The sequence below is a fragment of the Oryctolagus cuniculus genome, chromosome 7 (genome assembly GCF_964237555.1).
Source record: "Oryctolagus cuniculus chromosome 7, mOryCun1.1, whole genome shotgun sequence".
In the NCBI taxonomy this organism is placed as follows: Eukaryota; Metazoa; Chordata; class Mammalia; order Lagomorpha; family Leporidae; genus Oryctolagus; species Oryctolagus cuniculus.
This window is the reverse complement of record NC_091438.1, coordinates 114,717,950-114,738,394: the sequence shown is the minus strand read 5'-3', so window position 1 is coordinate 114,738,394 and position 20,445 is coordinate 114,717,950.

Here is a 20,445-nt window from a genome sequence, read left to right as displayed (position 1 = left end):
TGCACTGCAGCCAACAGCTGTGGGCGTATACCACTCCCAGGCTGTTCCTACCAAAAACTGACCACAGTGGTGCCACTAAAGCCTGGCCATTTCTGCCAAATGCAAAAATATGCTATGTGCACCCTTGGTGTCAGAAATCCACACTGGCCTGACTGGGACTTTCTCAGAGCCAAACTACCATCTGGAACACTTCCTACCCAATTCTCTTCCTTCTCCTCTCCAGCTACAGATGACAGACCTGTATCCTGGTCTGCAGGCTCTCCCTGATGACGTCTGCTCCCTTATTTTTCACAGGTGTTGCCCCTAATGTCTCTTGCATATCTAATTCTGTATTACATCTGCTTCCTAGGGAACCTAAACTGATAGATACAAATTATCTCACTGAATCTTCACAGGTGGTTAATATCATTATACCCATTATATAAATAAGAAAATTGAGGCACACAACTGTCAGGGAAATAGGGATAGTTAAATGGCAAAGCATTATCTCTGCTCTGTGTGTGGATCTAAGAAAAGAAAGTGACCCAAGAGGGCTGAGCAATGCAACCACAGTTCTCATGCTACCACAGTGGCAGAATTCCAAAGAAGGAGAGTATATAAAGAAAATAATGTGGTTTTTCTTTTCTACATGCTAATAAGGTCTGAATTTTAAAGTACATATCAAAATAATTCATTCAACAAATATTTATCAGGCTACTACAATGAACCAGATACTGGGATATGGTCTTGAAAAAAATGTATACTAAGAGTTGCCAAGACTTATGAGATAGAATAGAAAACTCTAGGAAGAGTTTAGCTAAGCCAGTCTCCACCATTCACTGGCTGTATAATTTGGGGCTGGCTGTTTACAACCTTCTGATGAATCCAATACATCTTGCTATTCCAACTGAGTCAGAAATAGGAGGGTCACAAAGTGCTAAAGCTTACTGAAGAGCTAGAATAAATGCAGTGTCATTGGTAACTTTCATAGTGAAAAAAAAAAAAAAAGACAAGGAAGGGAAAGACCCAGTATCCAGACAAGAATGACAAATGTTTCAAGAGTAGAGTCTTAACAGGACCATTCAGATTCCAGCTCTAGCCACTGGCTAGTTACCTGAGGTGATATTAACTACCTCAAGTTACTTGGCCTCCCTGTTTTCAGTTTCCTAACTTTTCAAAATGCTACTCAATAATGTTGTTATGAAGATCAAAGGAATTCACAAATATATTGTACTTTGAACAGTCCCTGGCCCACAGAAAACTTAAACGTTACCTATTAGCTATATTTTTTTCAACCCTAAGAGTCCAACCTGATTATTATCCAGGGCCCCTCTGGCCTGCCTACTCTCTACTATGGATTTTTCTCTTTAAATAAATATCTCTTTAAATTAGGTTTATCCACTCCTAGTTTATCCAAACAGAACCCAGTAATACAGCTTTGGACATAAGCCCTGGCACTTCTGTATTACTCAGGAAACCAACAAAAACAGATGGCATGCTCAATTAAGATAACAGGGCTATTTACAATGTTGTGGGCATGGTACAGGGAAGCCATGGGGAGAAGTGCAGCAGCCTGGAGCCAGTAAGAGGTAGGGCTTCCTGACATTTCCAGTTCTGAAGAGGCAGGCACAGGGAGTGGGTTATCAGAACCCAAAGAGAATAACAGGGACAGAGCCCTGTGGTTGAATCAAGCAGATATCCCAAGGGGGGGGGGGGGCAGCGGCGACCTGAGGGAACAAATCTCTAAACCTCACCTCCTTTCTGTCTCCTACCTTCCTCCCCTTTGGCTGAGCTCTGTCAGAAGCCAGAGGATAAGACCTCTGTTTACTCTCAGTGTTGATCTGCCTCCTTGGCACAGAGCAGGATAATGAAACAGAATAGATTTGAAGGTGCTAAGGAAGGTTTCACAGTGACTCAGTCCGTGTGCGCTGCCATGATAGAATACAGATACCAGGGTGGCTTAGACAGCAAACATTTATTTCTTACAGTGTTGAGGGCTGGAAAACTGAGGTCAAGATGCCAACTGAATCAGTTCCTGGTAAGGGCCCTCTTCCTTGTTTGCAGATGGCAATCTAATTATTGTAGACTCACATGACAGAGAGACAGAGAGAAATCAAGTGGTCCAATCAGGGGCACTAATAACACCATGAGGGCTCCATCATCATGACATCATTAGCTCCCAAAGTCAGTCTCTATTTCTGAATAGGATCACATTGCGAACTGGGGTTTTAACATGTTGTTTTGGTGCTGGAAAGAGTATACAAACACCCAGACCACACCATCTAGCATGAATTATAAGCTCATACTATCATTTTTTCTTTTCCTCATTCTATATTCTTCATATTTCATGGTTGGTGACTACCTGGTCAAATTCCAGCTATAGCCTTAACTTCACTCAATTAGGATAACAGGACTATTTACAAGGTTATGGGCAGCGTATAGGAAAGTCATGGTGTTTGGGGGTAGGGTTGGCTACAGATGGACACACTGATCTTAATGGGGGACCTAATTACAGCTGGGGCTCTCTGCATGTGTTCTTGACCATCTCTTGCGTGGGGTGTCTATTCAAACACATATCTTAAGTTCCATCTCCTGTCCATATATTGAGTGCCCCAGTCATTACCAAGAGAAAACCACATGTCATGTTATCCATTACATTCTTTTTTTTTTTTGGTTGTGTTTTTTATTTCATTTTTTTTAACTTTTATTTAATGAATATAAATTTCCAAAGTACAGCTTATGGATTACAATGGCTTCCCCCCCAAAACGTCCCTCCCACCCGCATCCCTCCCCTCTCCCACTCCCTCTCCCCTTCCATTCACATGAGGATTCATTTTCGGTTCTCTTTATCTACAGAAGATGAGTTTAGCATACATTAAGTAAAGATTTCAACAGTTTGCTCCCACACAAACATAAAGTGAAAAATAATAGATGATTTTTTAAATGATGATGAAATCAGATCAGACCTATTGTCATGTTTAATCCCAGTGAGAGTCAAGTTGGGAATTGATAATTTCTTTTTTTTTTTTTTTACAGAAGATCAGTTTAGTATACATTAAGTAAAGATTTCAACAGTTTGCACCCCATAGAAACACAAAGCGAAATATACTGTTTGAGTACTCATTATAGCATTAAGTCTCAATGTACAGCACATTAAGGACAGAGATCCTACATGAGGAGTAAGTGCACCGTGACTCCTGTTGTTGACTTTACCAATTGACACTCCTGTTTATGGCATCAGTAATCTCCCTATGCACCAGTCATGAGTTTCCAAGGCTATGGAAGCCTTTTGAGTTCACCAACTCTTATCTTGTTTAGACAAGGTCATAGTCAAAGTGGAGGTTCTCTCCTCCCTTCAGAGAAAGGTACCTCCTTCTTTGAAGACCTGTTCTTTCCACTGGGATCTCATTCACAGAGATCTTTCATTTAGGGTTTGTTTTTTGTTTTTGTTTTTGTTTTTGTTTTTGTTTTTGCCAGAGTGTCTTGGCTTTCCATGCATGAAATACTCTCATGGGCTTTTCAGCCAGATCGGAATGCCTCTAGGGCTGATTCTGAGGCCAGAGTGCTGTTTAGGACATCCGCCATTCTATGAGTCTGCTGAGTATCTCGCTTCCCATGTTGGATCACTCTCCCCTTTATTTATTCTATCGGTTAGTATTAGCAGGTACTAGACTTGTTTATGTGCTTCCTTTGACTCTTAGTCCTTTCATTATGATCAATTGTGAACTGAAATTGATCACTTGGACTAGTGAGATGGCATTGGTACATGCCACCTTGATGGGATTAAATTGGAGTCCCCTGGTATGTTTCTAACTCTACCATTTGGGGCAAGTCAGCTTGAGCATGTCCCAAATTGTACATCTCTTCCCTCTCTTATTCCTACTCTTATGTTTAACAGGGATCACATTTCAGTTAAATTTCAACACTTAAAAATAACTGTGTATTAATTACAGAATTAAACCAGTCATATTAAGTAGAACAGACAAAAAAACTACTAAGAGGGATAATGTATTAAGTTGTTCATTAACAGTCAGGGCTATGCTGATCAAGTCACCATTTCCCATAGTGTCCATTTCACTTCAACAGGTTTCCTTTTTGGTGTTCAGTCAGTTGTCACCGATCAGGGAGAACATATGGTATTTGTCCCTTTGGGACTGGCTTATTTCACTCAGCATGATGTGTTCCAGATTCCTCCATTTTGCTGCAAATGACTGGATTTCGTTGTTTCTTACTGCGGTATAGTATTCTAAAGAGTACATATCCCATAATTTCTTTATCCAGTCTACCGTTGATGGGCATTTAGGTTGGTTCCAGGTCTTAGCTATTGTGAATTGAGCTGCAATAAACATTAGGGTGCAGACTGCTTTTTTGTTTGCCAATTTAAATTCCTTTGGGTAAATTCCAAGGAGTGGGATGGCTGGGTCGAATGGTAGGGTTATCTTCATTCCTTTCTGCCTGATTCCAAAACCTTGATTCTATTCTATGACTTTGGTCTTCTCTTTCAGCCCTTTTGATACTCCTTTTGTAGTCAGATGGCCTTGCCTCTGGCTTTAGAGGTTGGCTCCCCATGTGGTCACTGAGACTATGCTGGATTCTTTAGGTTTTGTGTTTACCTTTTTTTCCCAAATTTTAATCTCTCAACTGCTGGGACAGAGCCCACAACTCTGAGCCTCAAAGTCCAAAAACACGTTTCATTCAACCTTGAGTTGAAATGTACTCATAGAGCAAGTAACCACCTCTCTGATCCCAGTGGCTCTTTAAAACAATCAAAGGAGGCCTGTGTAATTTTTGCCCCATTAATAAACAGTAATGCAAAGTAACTTACCAAATAATACACATCTATTAACTAGTGGCCACCAGACTACCTTCTTTATATAAATTATCTCATCAAAACCTGAGCTCCATAGCAACAGGAATTTTTCTCTATTTGGTTCGCTATCTTTTCTCCAGTGCTTGAAAAACTCTCAGTTACAATAGGAGCTTAATAAATGTTTGGTGAAAGAATATTGAGTAATTGCCTTTGAGTATCATCCCACTTCTAAAAAGGTAGTATTGCTACTTCCTAATTGTATTGATGAGAGATCTTAGGAGGTTAAGAGACTTGAGATGAGATAACCTCCCAAATCACATACTTAGAGTAACATTCTTACTGTATCATGACTCTGAGCCCATAGTCTAAAACAGTCACACTCATGATGTGATTCAAGGACCCAACATGGACTCTTAAGCTGTTTATCTGCAGTTTGCGATGCTTAGAAACTGGAGGTGAGCCTTTAGAAAATATTACAGCTGTCTAGCACTACTGAGATTTCTCAGTAAACATCTTATCATATAGGAGACTGGCCAGTGAGGGTGCTCTTTAATCCACAGGGAGAAATCACCAGCAGTGCAAAGCACCTACCAGCAGGAGGATCATGGATTAACCCTCTATTGATAAGAAATAGAAGAGGAAGGTCTGGGCCTTTACCACATATGGTTTGAGATGCACTACTGTGACTTAACACTTTTTGTGCCAAATTCTGCCATCTTGTGTCCTTCCTCCATACTCAGCCTCCACTGACATTTTTTTTTTTTGCATTTTTGCAAAAAATTTTTTGCATTTTTGGATTCTCTCTTCATTTTTCCAACAAATATTTTCTGAGAAATGTCTATGTACCAGGTTCCCTGTTGGGTGCTGAGGTACACAATGAGTAAACCAGGGACCTGCCTATATTACTGACTCTTAGAGAAGTTAACACAGATTGCTGTCTCCGTGTACAGCTAGTGAAGAAACTCAGGTTTGCTGTGCTGTCCTGGAAAAGTGCAATTCCTTACATTGTCACAATGATGGCACTATAGCCCCAAGATGGGGGCATAGAAGAGATAGGATATGAACTCATCCACACAGGGAAATGTCTCATTCTATGAAATCGGAAGATGTAATTTGTACCTGTGATGTTCAACTTCTGACATTCACTGGAACGCTGTTAAAGAGCAACTGAGACCCTGATTTCATGGATGCTGAAGCGGGTGGTCACTGCAAAAAAAAAAAAAAAAAATAGTACAATGAAAATGATCAACGTATGAAACCATCCTCAGAGATCCAAAATTTAGAATCAGACTGTGGTTTAAATTTTAAATCTGGAGACCAATGTCTAGCCTAAAAGTGTCCACATCCAACATCATAACAATACCTGGCTTCTACTCCAGACATTACCTTCCTACCCATGCAGATCTTAGGATGCAGAAGTGATAGTTAAAGTAATTGGGGTCCTGCCACCCATGTGGTTACCTGGATTGAGTCCCTGGCCTCTGGGTCCCCACCCCAAACCCGGCTATTGTGGACATTTGGGGAGTGTACCAGTGGATGGGAGGTATACCTCTCTCAAGTAAATTTTTTTTTTTTTGGTAAAAATCCTAATTCTGCTACAGAGTGATCCTGCAGCTTAAGCAAGTAACTTAACCTCTCTGAGAGGTAGGCTCCTTATCTCTGAAATGAAAATAATAATTCTTACTCCCCAGTGTTACTGTAGGAATTTGTGCTGCAAATTAGAGAGACTTTGTGGTAATATGCACTAAGTGGTTGTGGTTGCTTTTGTTTGGTGGTGGTTATTTTGAGGAAGATCAGGTACGGCTGGGCAAGAAGGTCTGAAGCCACATCCTTACCATGTCAAGCATAGCAGATTGGCTGGATTTGGATCACAGTTCTGTTGCTTATTTATGTGCACAGACATGAGCTGTGCAAGTATTTATGCATAAAACCAGATGGTGGGTTTGATTCCAACAAGAAACCAGAGCCCAAGCTCATTGAGTCAATGCCATTTACTGAGGTCTACTTTGAACCAGAATGGTGCTAGGCATTCGGCACCAATAATGAATGGAGCAGAGTCCCTGCTCTTGTGGTGCTCAGATGGAGAGGATAAGGCAGGCAAGAAAACAAGGGTTTGAGGGAGGTACCATGAGAAGTGATAGCCTAAAGGAAAGATGCTTGTGCCTAGTGGTCAGGTGGACAAGAAGGAAACAATGTCCTACAGATCAGAGATGTGAACAGAGAAGTCCCTGAATTGCTACAAGCCCTTGCACACTTGTCAGAGTTGCCTGCTAGCCCATCTCACTCCCACTGAAGACAAACTCCACAAGGTCAGTTTCGTCTGCTTCATTATCCACTGTATTCCCAGCACCTCACACTGATATTTAGATGTTTCTTAACAAATGTTTGTCAGTGAATGAATAAACATCCCCAATCTATTTATCAGAGTTTTTCTATCTTTATTTGCATGATTATAATAGCCAGTATTTACTAATACTAAGTTCTGGGCATTGTTCAAGGCACTTTCTGAGTGTTTTCTTAATCATTACCAAAGTCCATAACCAATCAGCTAATTGGTCAAGAAACTGTTGTTGAACTGTGATGTGCCCAGCACCATGTTAGATGCTAGAGAGGTAAGAGAAAGTGTTGGACATGCTACTATGCCCTTCCACCCATCCTTTTCAAAATCTCTTTCACTCCCTTACTGTCCCTACTTAAGTCTAATTCATCCTTAGAAACTCTGTTTAGGCCTCTCCTCAGCCAAGAAGACTTCCCATGACCCCACTGGTGTTGGGTGCTTGCCCTCATTCTCTCTGTTCCCTAATGTTCCCTACTTTGCTGTGAAAGACAGAATCTCTAGGAATGGAGGTCAAAGTCCTGTACAGAAATTATCTAGATGAGCCAGATCAAATCACATGAGCTCTTAAAAATGTAGTGTTTTCTCAGGCTGGTGACAGAAGAGGAAAACAGAAGAGAAAGATGAGAGGTTCAAAGCCTAAGGAGGGCTTGACCCTGTATTACTGGCATGAAAGTGGAGGGAAGGGCCCTGCTATGTGTAAGGAACACACATGACTTCTAGGACAGGCCCTGGCTTGGCAGCCTTGGGTCTGGGCCACAAACCCTGAGGATGGCCTTCTCAAGGTTGGCCCACCCTCCCTCCTTAGGCAGCACCCGAAACCCAGCCATCCATAAACTTGAAAGAGGTTCTCCTGAGCCAAGGAGAGACCAGGCACAATCTGCTGAGTGGTCAGCAAGGCCTTTTCATTTAACACAGAAAAGCGGAAAGGAACTGGTTTCTGCCAGTGAACTACTGAGCTTGCAAATTGATTCTTCTTCTGAGCCTCCAGATAAGAGTCCAACCCAAGAAATATCCTGACTCTGTCCTGTGAGACCAGAGTAGAAAGCCCATCTGAGCCTGTCTGGACTGCTGACCTACAGAACTGTGAGCTAATAAATGGGTGTTGTTTTAGTGGCTGAGTTTGCTGTAATTTGTAACACAGCAACAGAAAAATTAATGTGTACCTTAGTCCCAACATCCTCTATGTAAACATGTGTGCACCTGTCTGCCTCCTTCCCTAAACAGTGAGTCTTGCAAAGGCACAGACTCTACTTTGTATCTCTAGCTTCAAGGAACAGCACAATGCCTGCCAGAGAGCAGGTCTCTGATAAATATTTGCCCCTCAGCTTAAAGAAATTCAAGCAAGGCTAGGGATCCTAACTGAGCACTCATTAGAAAAAGAGATTAAGAGAGAGAGAGAGAGAGAGGGAGAGGGAGGGGGGAGAGGGAGAGGGAGAGAAAGAGAGAGACCATGTAACTAATGATAGGCAGTATGGCTCAAACTATGGTTGCCAGGGGAATTTGAGAGATGAGTGTGGGTTGGAATCTTCAGGGAGGACTTTCAGTTGCGTGTTCAGTTGAATGCCTCCTTACTTGTCATACTGGTCACACCTCATCCCTACAACTAAAACTTGGATCTGAGCTGGCATTAGAGGGGAGGGATACTCCTAGAAGGTCCACTGAGTTCTTTGAGGTATCATCTTTATGTGTTTGTTGATGCTACACCCTGAGTGAACAACCCATGTGCTGTGGTTTGAATAGGACATGGCTCCTGGATTCATGCAGAAGGATAAATCTAAGTTATGGATTGGCAGTACTAAAGGGTTGGAAACTCAATACAATGATGTTGTCTAGGATGGAGGCCTAGTGGGAGGTCCCCAGGTAATTAGGAATATGCCCCAAAAGGAAATTCTTGTGAGAGGGTTGGTTACAAAAGCTCAGTTGAGCCCAGCCCCTCTCTCCCTGCGTTTGGGCTTGCCATGTGATCCTCCCTCTGTACATGCTTAGCCATTGCCTGTCTCTGGCTTCAACAGACAGGTGAACCAATAGGGCCTGACCAATCCTGGACTGTGAACCTCTGAAACTGTGAGCTGAAACAAACCTCCCTCCTTGTAAGTAGACAGAATTTTGTTCTAGTAACAAAAAGCTGACAAATGTAATGCAACAACTTAGCCTCTTCTGGTGATTACTGTGAAACACAGAAGAGCCTTTCAAGTCTAAGGAGCTACCCAGGAAGTGAGGGTGGACTGACCTTGGGAAGGCCATCCTCAAAGACTAAAGAAAAGCTCAAGGCCATGTTCCTGCCCTCTGTGGGATATTTAGACACAGAGAATCACCAAATGTTTCACCTCCACAAACTAACTCTCATATTTTACAGATGAGGAAATGGAGGTGCTGAGAAGGGAAATACAGTATCTCTGCGGAAAGAGCAAATGAGCATGAGAACTGGGTCTGCAGCTCTGGGTTTCTGATTCCACAATCCAACACTCTTTCCACTTGTCACTGCCTCCCAGCATCCATTTGATTAATGACCTCAGGCTCTCATTCCTCCCAGGGGAACTCAGATCTTTACTCACCTCAAAATTTAAGACCTGAAAGGCAGAAGAAATGAATTTTTTAGCTAATCCAAGCATACATTGTAAATCTTTGTCCCCTTCCTGACATGCTCAATGCAATGCTCTCTGCAGCTAGCAGACATTTGGCATCTTTCCATGGTGACAGCATTGGTTTTGGAGAACAACCCTCCCAGCACTGGGAAGCTCATAATTGTAAGACAACACATTTGAAAGTAGGTTTTGGAGTCAGAAAAAAAGGGGTGCTGGGTGTTTATGTGGATCAGAGGTGTTTTGGGAGGAAGAATCCCTGGAATTACTGATAGATTACTACCTTTGAGCTACAGGGAGAACAAAAGAAGGGTAATACACTTGCTTAGTGTTACCTGGGGCCTCATTGTTAACACAGGCAGGCTCATCTGCTTTCCTTCTTCAAAAATGTGCAAAGTTCACGGAGCCAAAGCTTATGTCTTGTCATTCATGGCCACTGATACTTTAGTCTCAAATTACCTCCCTGCTTCCTGCTTCATTTTCACATCCCTTTTGGATCATAATATTGTTTGTCAATGTACAACAGAAATCAAACTTGAACTAGTTTTAAAAGTGGGGTAGGAGGTTATAACAAAACTATTGCTGTGGCCGGCGCCGTGGCTCAATAGGCTAATCCTCCACCTTGCAGCACCGGCACACCGGGTTCTAGTCCTGGTCGGGGAGCCGGATTCTGTCCCGGTTGCCCCTCTTCCAGGCCAGCTCTCTGCTGTGGCCAGGGAGTGCAGTGGAGGATGGCCCAAGTGCTTGGGCCCTGCACCCCATGGGAGACCAGGATAAATACCTGGCTCCTGCCATTGGATCAGCGCAGCGCACCGACCGCAGCGGTCATTGGAGGGTGAACCAACGGCAAAGGAAGACCTTTCTCTCTGTCTCACTCTCTCACTGTCCACTCTGCATGTCAAAAAAAAAACAAAAACAAAAACAAAACTATTGCTGTGACTCATGGAAACAATGGACACTAATTTGACTGGGACAGTTTGAGATGGATGAGATGGAGACTCAAACACTCTGTGACTATTCCCACTCTTCTCTACTCTGCACTGCATCATTCCCTTATTCTTTCTTCTATTTATAGAATGGCTTCTCTTTTCATCACTGGGAGAAAAAGAAGGGCTCCCAATTGCTTCTGGATATTGTGTTGTTTGTTTTGTTTTGTTTTGTTGACAGGCAGAGTGGACAGTGAGAGAGACAGAGAGAAAGGTCTTCCTTTGCCGTTGCTTCACCCTCCAATGGCCGCAGCAGCTGGCGCACTGCGGCCGGTGCACCACGCTAATCCGAAAGCAGGAGCCAGGTGCTTCTCCTGGTCTCCCATGGGGTGCAGGGCCCAAGTACTTGGGCCATCCTCCACTGCCTTCCCGGGCCACAGCAGAGAGCTGGCCTGGAAGAGGGGCAACCGGGACAGAATCTGGTGCCCCGACTGGGACTAGAACCCGGTGTGCCGGCGCCACAAGGTGGAGGATTAGCCTAGTGAGCCGCGGCACCAGCCCTGGATATTGTGTTTAACATCATCAGTCACTGCTGAGTGACTGCCCTGTCTTTAAAGGTTTCTATTCTAAAATTCAAAAGCATCCAAAAGTTAGTTGGAGCCTGAATCGATGTGCCCCAGTTAGTTCTCATGGCCTCCATTAGGGTAATGAACTGAGAATGGTGGCCAAGGTCTCTCTGTACAATCATAGCAGCTCTGATGGTCATATTTTCTAGGAAAGATGTACTGAGCTGACATCCAATAGATATCCATTATCTTTCTCCCATCTTGAACTCTATTATTCATTCATTTTTCTCCCATCCACTGTTCACTGATGACCATAGCCTCATCACCTTTTTCAGGACTGGTCTAGAAAACAGGCAAAGATATCTATAATAAAGAGGGGGCTAGAGGAAACAGATTACCATGGCTGGGGGATATTGTTCATCACAGCAATAATTCATTCATTCAACAATCATTTGCTAAGCTCCTACTCTTTTCCAAGCACTGTGTTTAGCATGGTATGGAGAGAACAACATGGCATAAAATGTGCCTGGGTAGGTTACACCCAGAATGCTTGGGGACACACAGGAAGGACACCCTGGAGAAGTCTCATAAGAATGATGACATTTTAATAGAATCATGAAAGTCAAATAGGTTCTGCTGAAAGCAGTGGCAATGTGGGTGAAGTAATAACTGGCTACAGGCAATGACCTTACAGAAGCTGGGGCTGAGCTCTCCCTGCACCTGGCACTGCACGTTCATTTCCACAAATCTTGAGGTAAGCACAATCACTACCATTCCAGAGATGAGGCAACTGAGGCCTAGAGAAGTAGGATAACTTGCCCATGTTCTCTATATGGCTTAAATGTTAAGTGCTGAGATTTAAACCCAGCTCTGTTTGCAACCAAATCACATTCTTAAAGTACCTTAGAGATTGCCAGAAGCCTAAAATATCTTCCATTAATAAGGCTGTGAAAAGCAAAACAGAAATTAACTTCAGCAAGACCTTTGCAATGTTCATGATTCCAGTCCTAGCCAAGTTGAGCACAGATTACCAGATTTGCTATTTGTACCTGTGCCAGTCCTAGGTCTTTACCCTCAGATCTATCTTCACCTTTTCTTTGCTTCTTGTTGTATCTAGAGGGTCTGAGATCTGGGACCATGATTCCCAGATGCCCACATCAGTTAGTTTCAAATCAGTTCAGCAAGAGGCAAGAGATGGCAGGGAAGGGAAGGAGAAGGAAGGGGAGGGGAGTACAAGGGAGGGTAAGGATGAAGACAGGAGAGGAGGGAAGGACAAAAGGAGGGAAAAACAGGGGAGGGGCTAGGAAGAAAAGGAAAAAACTGGCTCCTTCTCCCTCTCCATGTCTCCCTAGGACAGCATCTCTGTCAGTGATTGCAATATCCTGATAGGTCTGGCTGCCATCTAGCAGGTGTGCCATGGTTCCAGCTCCACCCAGGTGAGCCAGGTCCTTGGGCTCTGTAACACCTCCTCTTCCCTCTCAGTTAGAAATTGCAGTGGCTTCCTTGCGTTGCTGATCTCTAAGTTGCCCCACCATTACTTTTGCTTTTCAAAGCCTAATCCTATGGAGCCAATCCACTATTCCAAACGCTCTCTATTTATATAGTTAGAATGTATCTAAGTTCTGTTTTCCAGTTTAGACCCTGACTGGTAGTTTCTTTCCCTTCTTGATATAGCAAGAAGAATGAATCCTCTTATATATATATCATTCTCTTTGCCCTCTGTCACAATTTGGTGGTCAGATAAACTTAGGATTTCTCTCCAGGGCTTGTTAGAAGAATTATAATTTGCTGTTTTCAGAATACTCATTAGTCTACCTCTTCACCTGTTCTTTCTTCTCTTTCCATCCAAGAAGACGACTAGGAAATAGTATTGTTCTTCGAAATTAGTTTGGAATCCACCCCCACAAAAAGTCTTCCTAACAGGTATCTGGAGTACCCTTTTCCATTCTCCACATCCAAATCAGCCAGTGCACCAATGTATTCCACTGTATTCAATAAACTTTCTTTTATTGTCCATTGAGCATATGCCATGCACGCCATTAATATCTGAGATCCTTGGATAAATAAGACTCCATTACTACTCTCAAGAAGATGGCCTTCAACATTCTTTTGGAAATAAGTAACAAATTTACATTTCTAAGTGTTCTTAATTCTATCAGTAGTGCAAACATGAACCCATCATTATTCCCATTTTGCCTTGTCTGCCAAGGAGCTCAGGGCTAATATTAATTCTCATTCATGGTAACCACACTAGACTACATGCTTAGTGAGTCTGGCCTCCACCTTGTCCCACAGATGTTGACTAATTCTGTTTCAACAGCCTTATTTAATGTGTCTTTAATGGTAGAAACCCCCCCCCTTCAATGGCTTCTGAAATGAGTGCACAAAATAGATAATACAAAGATAATACAATCTTCCCAATAGGAACACTTCATATACCTCATATAAACGTATACAGTACATGCTCAATAAATAATTAAATTTTTTGTCTTTTTTTTTTAACTTTTATTTAATGAATATAAATTTCCAAAGTACAGCTTATGGATTACAATGGCTTCCACCCCATAATGTCCCTCCCACCCGCAACCCTCCCCTTTCCCATTCCCTCTCCCCTTCCATTCACATCAAGATTCATTTTCAATTCTCTTTATATAGAGAAGATCAGTTTAGCATACATTAAGTAAAGATTTCAACAGTTTGCTCCCACACAGAAACATAAAGTGAAAAATACTGTTTGAGCACTAGTTCTAGCATTAAATCTCAATGTACAGCACACTAAGGACAGAGATCCTACATGAGGAGTAAGTGCACAGTGACTCCTGTTGTTGACTTAACAAATTGACACTCTTGTTTATGGCATCAGTAATCACCCTAGGCTCTTGTCATGAGTTGCCAAGGCTATGGAAGCCCCCTGAGTTCACCGACTCTGATCATATTTAGACAAGGCCATGGTCTGTGGGGAGCAACCCGGACTAGACTGAGTTACTGGAATTAAGACTTATTCTATGCATCTGCTCTCCCACAATATGGCGCTGGGAGAGGAGAAAACAGCTTCTACGCAGCTGCCTCCAGTTCAACCAATAAACTGTAGGACCTACTCCTGTTTGGAGGAGAGCAGCATACTCGGCGTGTGGGCAGCCGAGTTAGGATTGGCGGAGGAGGACTATAAAGGAGGAGAGAGATGGCATGCACCAGGAACATCTAAGAGGAACATCTAGCTGAAGGAACACCTGTGCAGCTCCCGAGAGAGCCGGCCGGCGGAGTGCTGCTCCCCTGCGGAAGTGGGGAATGTGGCCAGGGGGAACTGCCCTTCCACGGAGGTGGAAGGGATAGTAGCCAACCAGGGAAGAACCAGCAGCAAACCCGGGGAGGGCCGAGCAGACGAAAGAACAGCGCAGGGTCCTGTGTCGTTCCTCCGCGAAGAGGGGGAGCGACATAATGGTGCCGTGACTCGGATAGGAAACCTAGGACGGCTAGGAAACCTAGGAAGGAAGAAGCAGGAAAATACCGGAGAGAGAGACTAGCAAAGAGCCTAGGTGCCAGAAGAAGCTATTGAAAGCCTAGGCATAGACTCGGATATGGACTGTGGGAAAGAAGTTAGGATTGAAAGCGAAAGTGAAAGCTTTCATAGACTCGGATGCGGACTATGGCGGGGAAGCTAGGAGATTGAAAGTGAAAGTGAAACCTGGAGGAGGCTTGGACTCGGATACGGACTGTGGGGAGAAGCCAGGAGAAATGAGAGGAATATTGTTGGAAGAAAACTTAAGGAAACATACCGGGTAGAGAAAAATGTTAGGGAGGATGAAGCCGCGAGTGCAGGCCGAGGCGGAGATATAAGCCACCTTGGAATTCTTCAAGTCACCCCGGGGAGCAAGAGGCGAAGATCTGGAACCAGAGGCAGAGACGTGGGCCGCCAGGATTCGCCAGGTTAGTCCGGGGAACTTGGACTGAATGCCGGTGGTGGCGGAAACATTCGCGGAAGCCGCTGCGTGCAGAGAGAGCACGGGGCGTGAATAGATGGGGAACGCGGGGCTGGCGCGAGGCCGTGGTGCGGGCGCGAAGTGCGTGGAGACTGCGGAGTGTGCGCGCAGAGCCGGGAACCCGCCGGCGGGGCGAGGCGCCGGGAAGCCGCGCGGAGCCATGAAGCTGCCGCGGGGCAGGGCGAGGTGCCGAGAAGCTGCTGCGGGGCGAGGTGCCGAGAAGCAGCCTCGGGGCGAGCGCTGCCGGGAAGCCGCAGGGATAAGAGAAACAGAAGTTTAGAAGTAAAAGGAGAGAAATAGGAATGCTGGAAGATAGAAGTAAAATGGGAGAAATAGGAATGCCCGGAGATAGAGAAATAGAGAAATAGAGAGGCCTCCCTACAACACTGCAATGTGAGAGCTTGGATTCGGTCTGCCTGATTAGGGAAGTGGTGAGCACCTGCTGGCGGCTAGCAGCTTATGCGCCGCAGGTCACCAAAGACAGGCACGAATTAACATCAGTAAGGCCTCCCCACAAAAAGGCAATGAGAAGGCTTGGATTCGGATTGCCTGATAGGGCTTGTAAGCCCCTGCAGGCAGAGCAGAGCATGCGCTGCAGGGCACCGAACACAGGCACGCATCAGCGCCTAAAAAACCTCCTCACAACATGGCGAAGAGAGGACCCGGATTCGGTTTGCCTGATTGATAGGACTTGTAAGAGCCTGTGGCAACTCTAGCAAGTAGAGCAGAGTGTGTGCCGCGGGACACCGAAGACAGGCGCGTATCAACGCCAAAAAATAAAAAGAAAGGGGGATCTGTGGGGAGCAACCCGGACTAGACTGAGTTACTGGAATTAAGACTTATTCTATGCATCTGCTCTCCCACAATATGGCGCTGGGAGAGGAGAAAACAGCTTCTACGCAGCTGCCTCCAGTTCAACCAATGAACTGTAGGACCTACTCCTGATTGGAGGAGAGCAGCATACTCGGCGTGTGGGCAGCCGAGTTAGGATTGGCGGAGGAGGACTATAAAGGAGGAGAGAGATGGCATGCACCAGGAACATCTAAGAGGAACATCTAGCTGAAGGAACACCTGTGCAGCTCCCGAGAGAGCCGGCCGGCGGAGTGCTGCTCCCCTGCGGAAGTGGGGAATGTGGCCAGGGGGAACTGCCCTTCCACAGAGGTGGAAGGGATAGTAGCCAACCCGGGAAGAACCAGCAGCAAACCCGGGGAGGGCCGAGCAGACGAAAGAACAGCGCAGGGTCCTGTGTCGTTCCTCCGCGAAGAGGGGGAGCGACAATGGTCAAAGTGGAAGTTCTCTCCTCCCTTCAGAGAAAGGTACCTCCTTCTTTGATGACCCGTTCTTTCCACTGGGATCTCACTCACAGAGATCTTTCACTTAGGTTTTTTTTTCCCCCAGAGTGTCTTGGCTTTCCATGCCTGAAATACTCTCATGGGCTTTTCAGCCGGATCCACATGCCTTAAGGGCTGATTCTGAGGCCAGAGTGCTGTTTAGGACATCTGCCATTCTATGGGTCTGCTGTGTATCCTGCTACCCATGTTGGATCGTTCTCTCCCTTTTTGATTCTATCAGCTAGTATTTGCAGACACTCTTCTTGTTTATGTGATCCCTTTGGCTCTTAATCCTATCATTATGATCAATTGTGAACAGAAGTTGATCACTGGGACTAGTGAGATGGCATTGGTACATGCCACCTTGATGGGATTGAATTGGAATCCCCTGGTATGTTTCTAACTCTACCGTTTGAGGTAAGTCAGCTTGAGCATGTCCTTTTGTTGGTAGATTTCTGTATGTGAGCCATTCTAACCAGGGTGAGGTGAAACCTCATTGTGGCTTTGATTTGCATTTCCCTGATGGCTAGTGATCCTTAACATTTTTTCATATGTCTGTTGGCCATTTGGATTTCCTCTTTCGAAAAATGTCTGTTGAGATCCTTGGCCCATCCCTTAAGTGGGTTGTTTGTTTTGTTATTGTGGAGTTTCTTGATACCTTTGTAGATTCTAGTTATTAATCCTTTATCTGTTGCATAGTTTGCAAATATTTTTTCCCATTCTGTCAGTTGCCTCTTCACTTTCCTGTTTCTTTTGCTGTACAGAAACTTCTCAATTTGATGCAATCCCAACTGTTAATTTTGGCTTTGCCTGCCTGTGCCTCTGGGGTCTTTTCCAAGAAGTCTTTGCCTGTGCCTATATCTTGCATGGTTTCTCCAATGTTCTCTAATAATTTGATGGTGTTGGGTCATAGATTTAGATCTTTAATCCATGTTGAGTGAATTTTTGTGCAAGGTGTAAAGGTAGGGGTCATGCTTCATGCTTCTGCACGTGGAAATCCAGTTTTCCCAGCACCATTTATTGAATAGACTGTCCTTACTCCAGGAATTGGTTTTAGATACTTGATGAAATATAAGTTGGATGTAGATGTTTGGATTGATTTCTGGTGTATCTATTCTTTTCCATTGGTCTATCCATCTGTTTCTGTACCAGTACCATGCTGTTTTGATTACAACTGCCCTGTAGTATGTCCTGAAATCTGGTATTGTGAAGCCTCCAGCTTTGTTTTTGTTGTACAAGATTGCTTTAGCTATTCGAGGTCTGCTGTGTCTCCATATGAATTTCAGCATCATTTTTTCCAGATCTGAGAAGAATGTCTTTGGTATTTTCATTGGTATCACATTGAATCTATAAATTGCTTCTGGGAGAATGGACATTTTGAAGATATTCATTCTTCCAATCCATGAGCATGGAAGATTTTTCCATTTTTTGGTATCCTTTTCTATTTCTTTCTTTAAGATTTTGTAATTCTCATCGTAGAGATCTTTAATGTCCTTGGTTAAGTTTATTCCAAGGTATTTGATTGTTTTTGTGGCTACTGTGAATGGGATTGATCTTAGAAGTTCTCTCTCAGCCATGGCATTGCCTGTGTATGCAAAGGCTGTTGATTTTTGTACGCTGATTTTATATCCTGCTACTTTGCCAAACTCTTCTTGTATGAGTTCCAATAGTCTCTTAATAGAGTTCTTTGATCCCCTAAATAAAGAATCATATCACCTGCAAAGAGGGATAGTTTGACTTCTTCCTTCTCAATTTGTATCCTTTTAATTTATTTTTCTTGCCTATTTGCTCTGGCTAAAACTTCCAGAACTATATTGAATAGCAGTGGTGAGAGTGAGCATCCCTGTCTGGTACCAGATCTCAGTGGAAATGCTTCCAACTATTCCCTATTCAATAGTATGCTGGCCATGGGTTTTTTTTATAAATTGCTGTGGGGAAAAAGAGACTAACCCACTATTGTTGGGAATACAAACTGGTAAAGCCACTATGGAAGTCAGTCTGAAGATTCCTCAGAAACCTGAAGATAACCCTACCATACAACCCAACCATCCCACTCCTTGGAATTTACCCAAAGGAAATTAAATTGGGAAACACAAAAGCTGTCTGAACCTTAATGTTTATTGTAGCTCAATTCACAATAGCTAAGACCTGGAATCAACCTAAATGCCCATCAACCGTAGACTGAATAAAGAAATTATGGGACATGTACTCTATAGAATACTATATAGCAGTCAAAAACAATGAAATCCGGTCATTTCCAACAAAATAGAAGAATCTGGAAAACATCATGCTGAGTGAAATAAGCCAGACAGACCCAAAGGGACAAATATATGTTCTCTCTGATCGGTGACAACTAACCAAGCACCAAAAAGGAAAACTGTTGAAGTGAAATGGACACTATGAGAAACAGTGACTTGATCAGCTCTTGTCGTGAATGTTGAACAACTTAATACTTTATCCCTTTTAGTATTTTTTTGTTCTACTTATTACTATTGGTTAAACTCTTTAATTAACACACAATTATTCTTAGGTGCTTAAATTTTAACTGAAAAGTGATCTCTGTTAAATATAAGAGTGGGAATAAGAGAGGGAGGAGATGTACAGTTTGGGACATGCTCAATCGGACTTGCCCCAAATGGTAGAGTTAGATACATGCCAGGGGATTCCAATTTAATCCCACCAAGGTGGCATGCACCAATGTCATCTCATTAGTCAAAGTGATCAATTTCAGTTCACGATTGATCATACTGATAGGTCTAAGAGTCAAAGGTATCACATAAACAAGACTAGTGTCTGCTAATACTAACTGATAGAATTAAAAAGGAGAGAACAATCCAACATGGGTAGCAGGATACACAGCAGACTCATAGAATGGCAGATGTCCTAAATAGCACTCTGGCCTCAGAATCAGCCCTTAAGGCATTCAGATCTGGCTGAAGAGCCCCTGAGAGTATTTCAGGCATGGAAAGCCAAGACACTCTGGCAAAAAAAAAAAAAGACCCAAATGAAAGATCTCTGTGAGTGAGATCCCAGTGGAAAGAATGGGTCATCAAAGAAGGAGGTGCCTTTCTCTGAAGGGAGGAGAGAACTTCCACTTTGACTATGACTTTGAATAAGATGGAAGTTGACAAACTCAAAAGGCTTCCATAGCCCTGGCAACTCATGACAAGAGCCTAGGGTGATTACTGACGCCATAAACAAGAGTGTCAATTTGTTAAGTCAACAACAAGAGTCACTGTGCACTTATTCCTCATGTAGGATCTCTGTCCTTAATGTGTTGTACAATGTGAATAAATGCTATAACTGGAACTCAAAAAGTACTTTATACTTTGTGTTTCTGTGTCGGTGCAAACTGTTGAAATCTTTACTTAATATATACTAAATTGATCTTCTGTATATAAAGATAATTAAAAACGAATCTTGATGTGAATGGAATGGGAGAGGGAGCAGGAGATTGAAGGGTTGTGGGTGGGAGGGAAGTTATGGGAGGGAAAAAGTTATTGTAATCCATAAGCTGTACTTTAGAAATTTATTAAATAAAATTTAAAAAAGAAATATTGTCATAATCAGATAGTGATACAGACCATAATCTAATGTGATTGCTATCTATTCACAACAATGGACTGTGCCAATATCCTCAGCTCTCAGCTCTTTGAGTTTTTTACATCATATTAAAGAAATAAGATTCTTGTTTCCTGTGCCAATTAAACCATCTCGATTGCCTCCTGGGAAGACTAATTGTCTCACTTTTTATGTCCCACATGATACTCAGCAATTGAACCCCCATCAGGCCAGAACCAGTAGAGTGAGTATAATTTGAATCACCCTCATCATGCTTGAAAAAGAAGACATTCTCTGGCCTCTTAATATTCAGTCAGGAGGGGGAAAACAAAGTATAAAGGGTTTTGTTTTTGTTACTGCACTTTTCTGTTC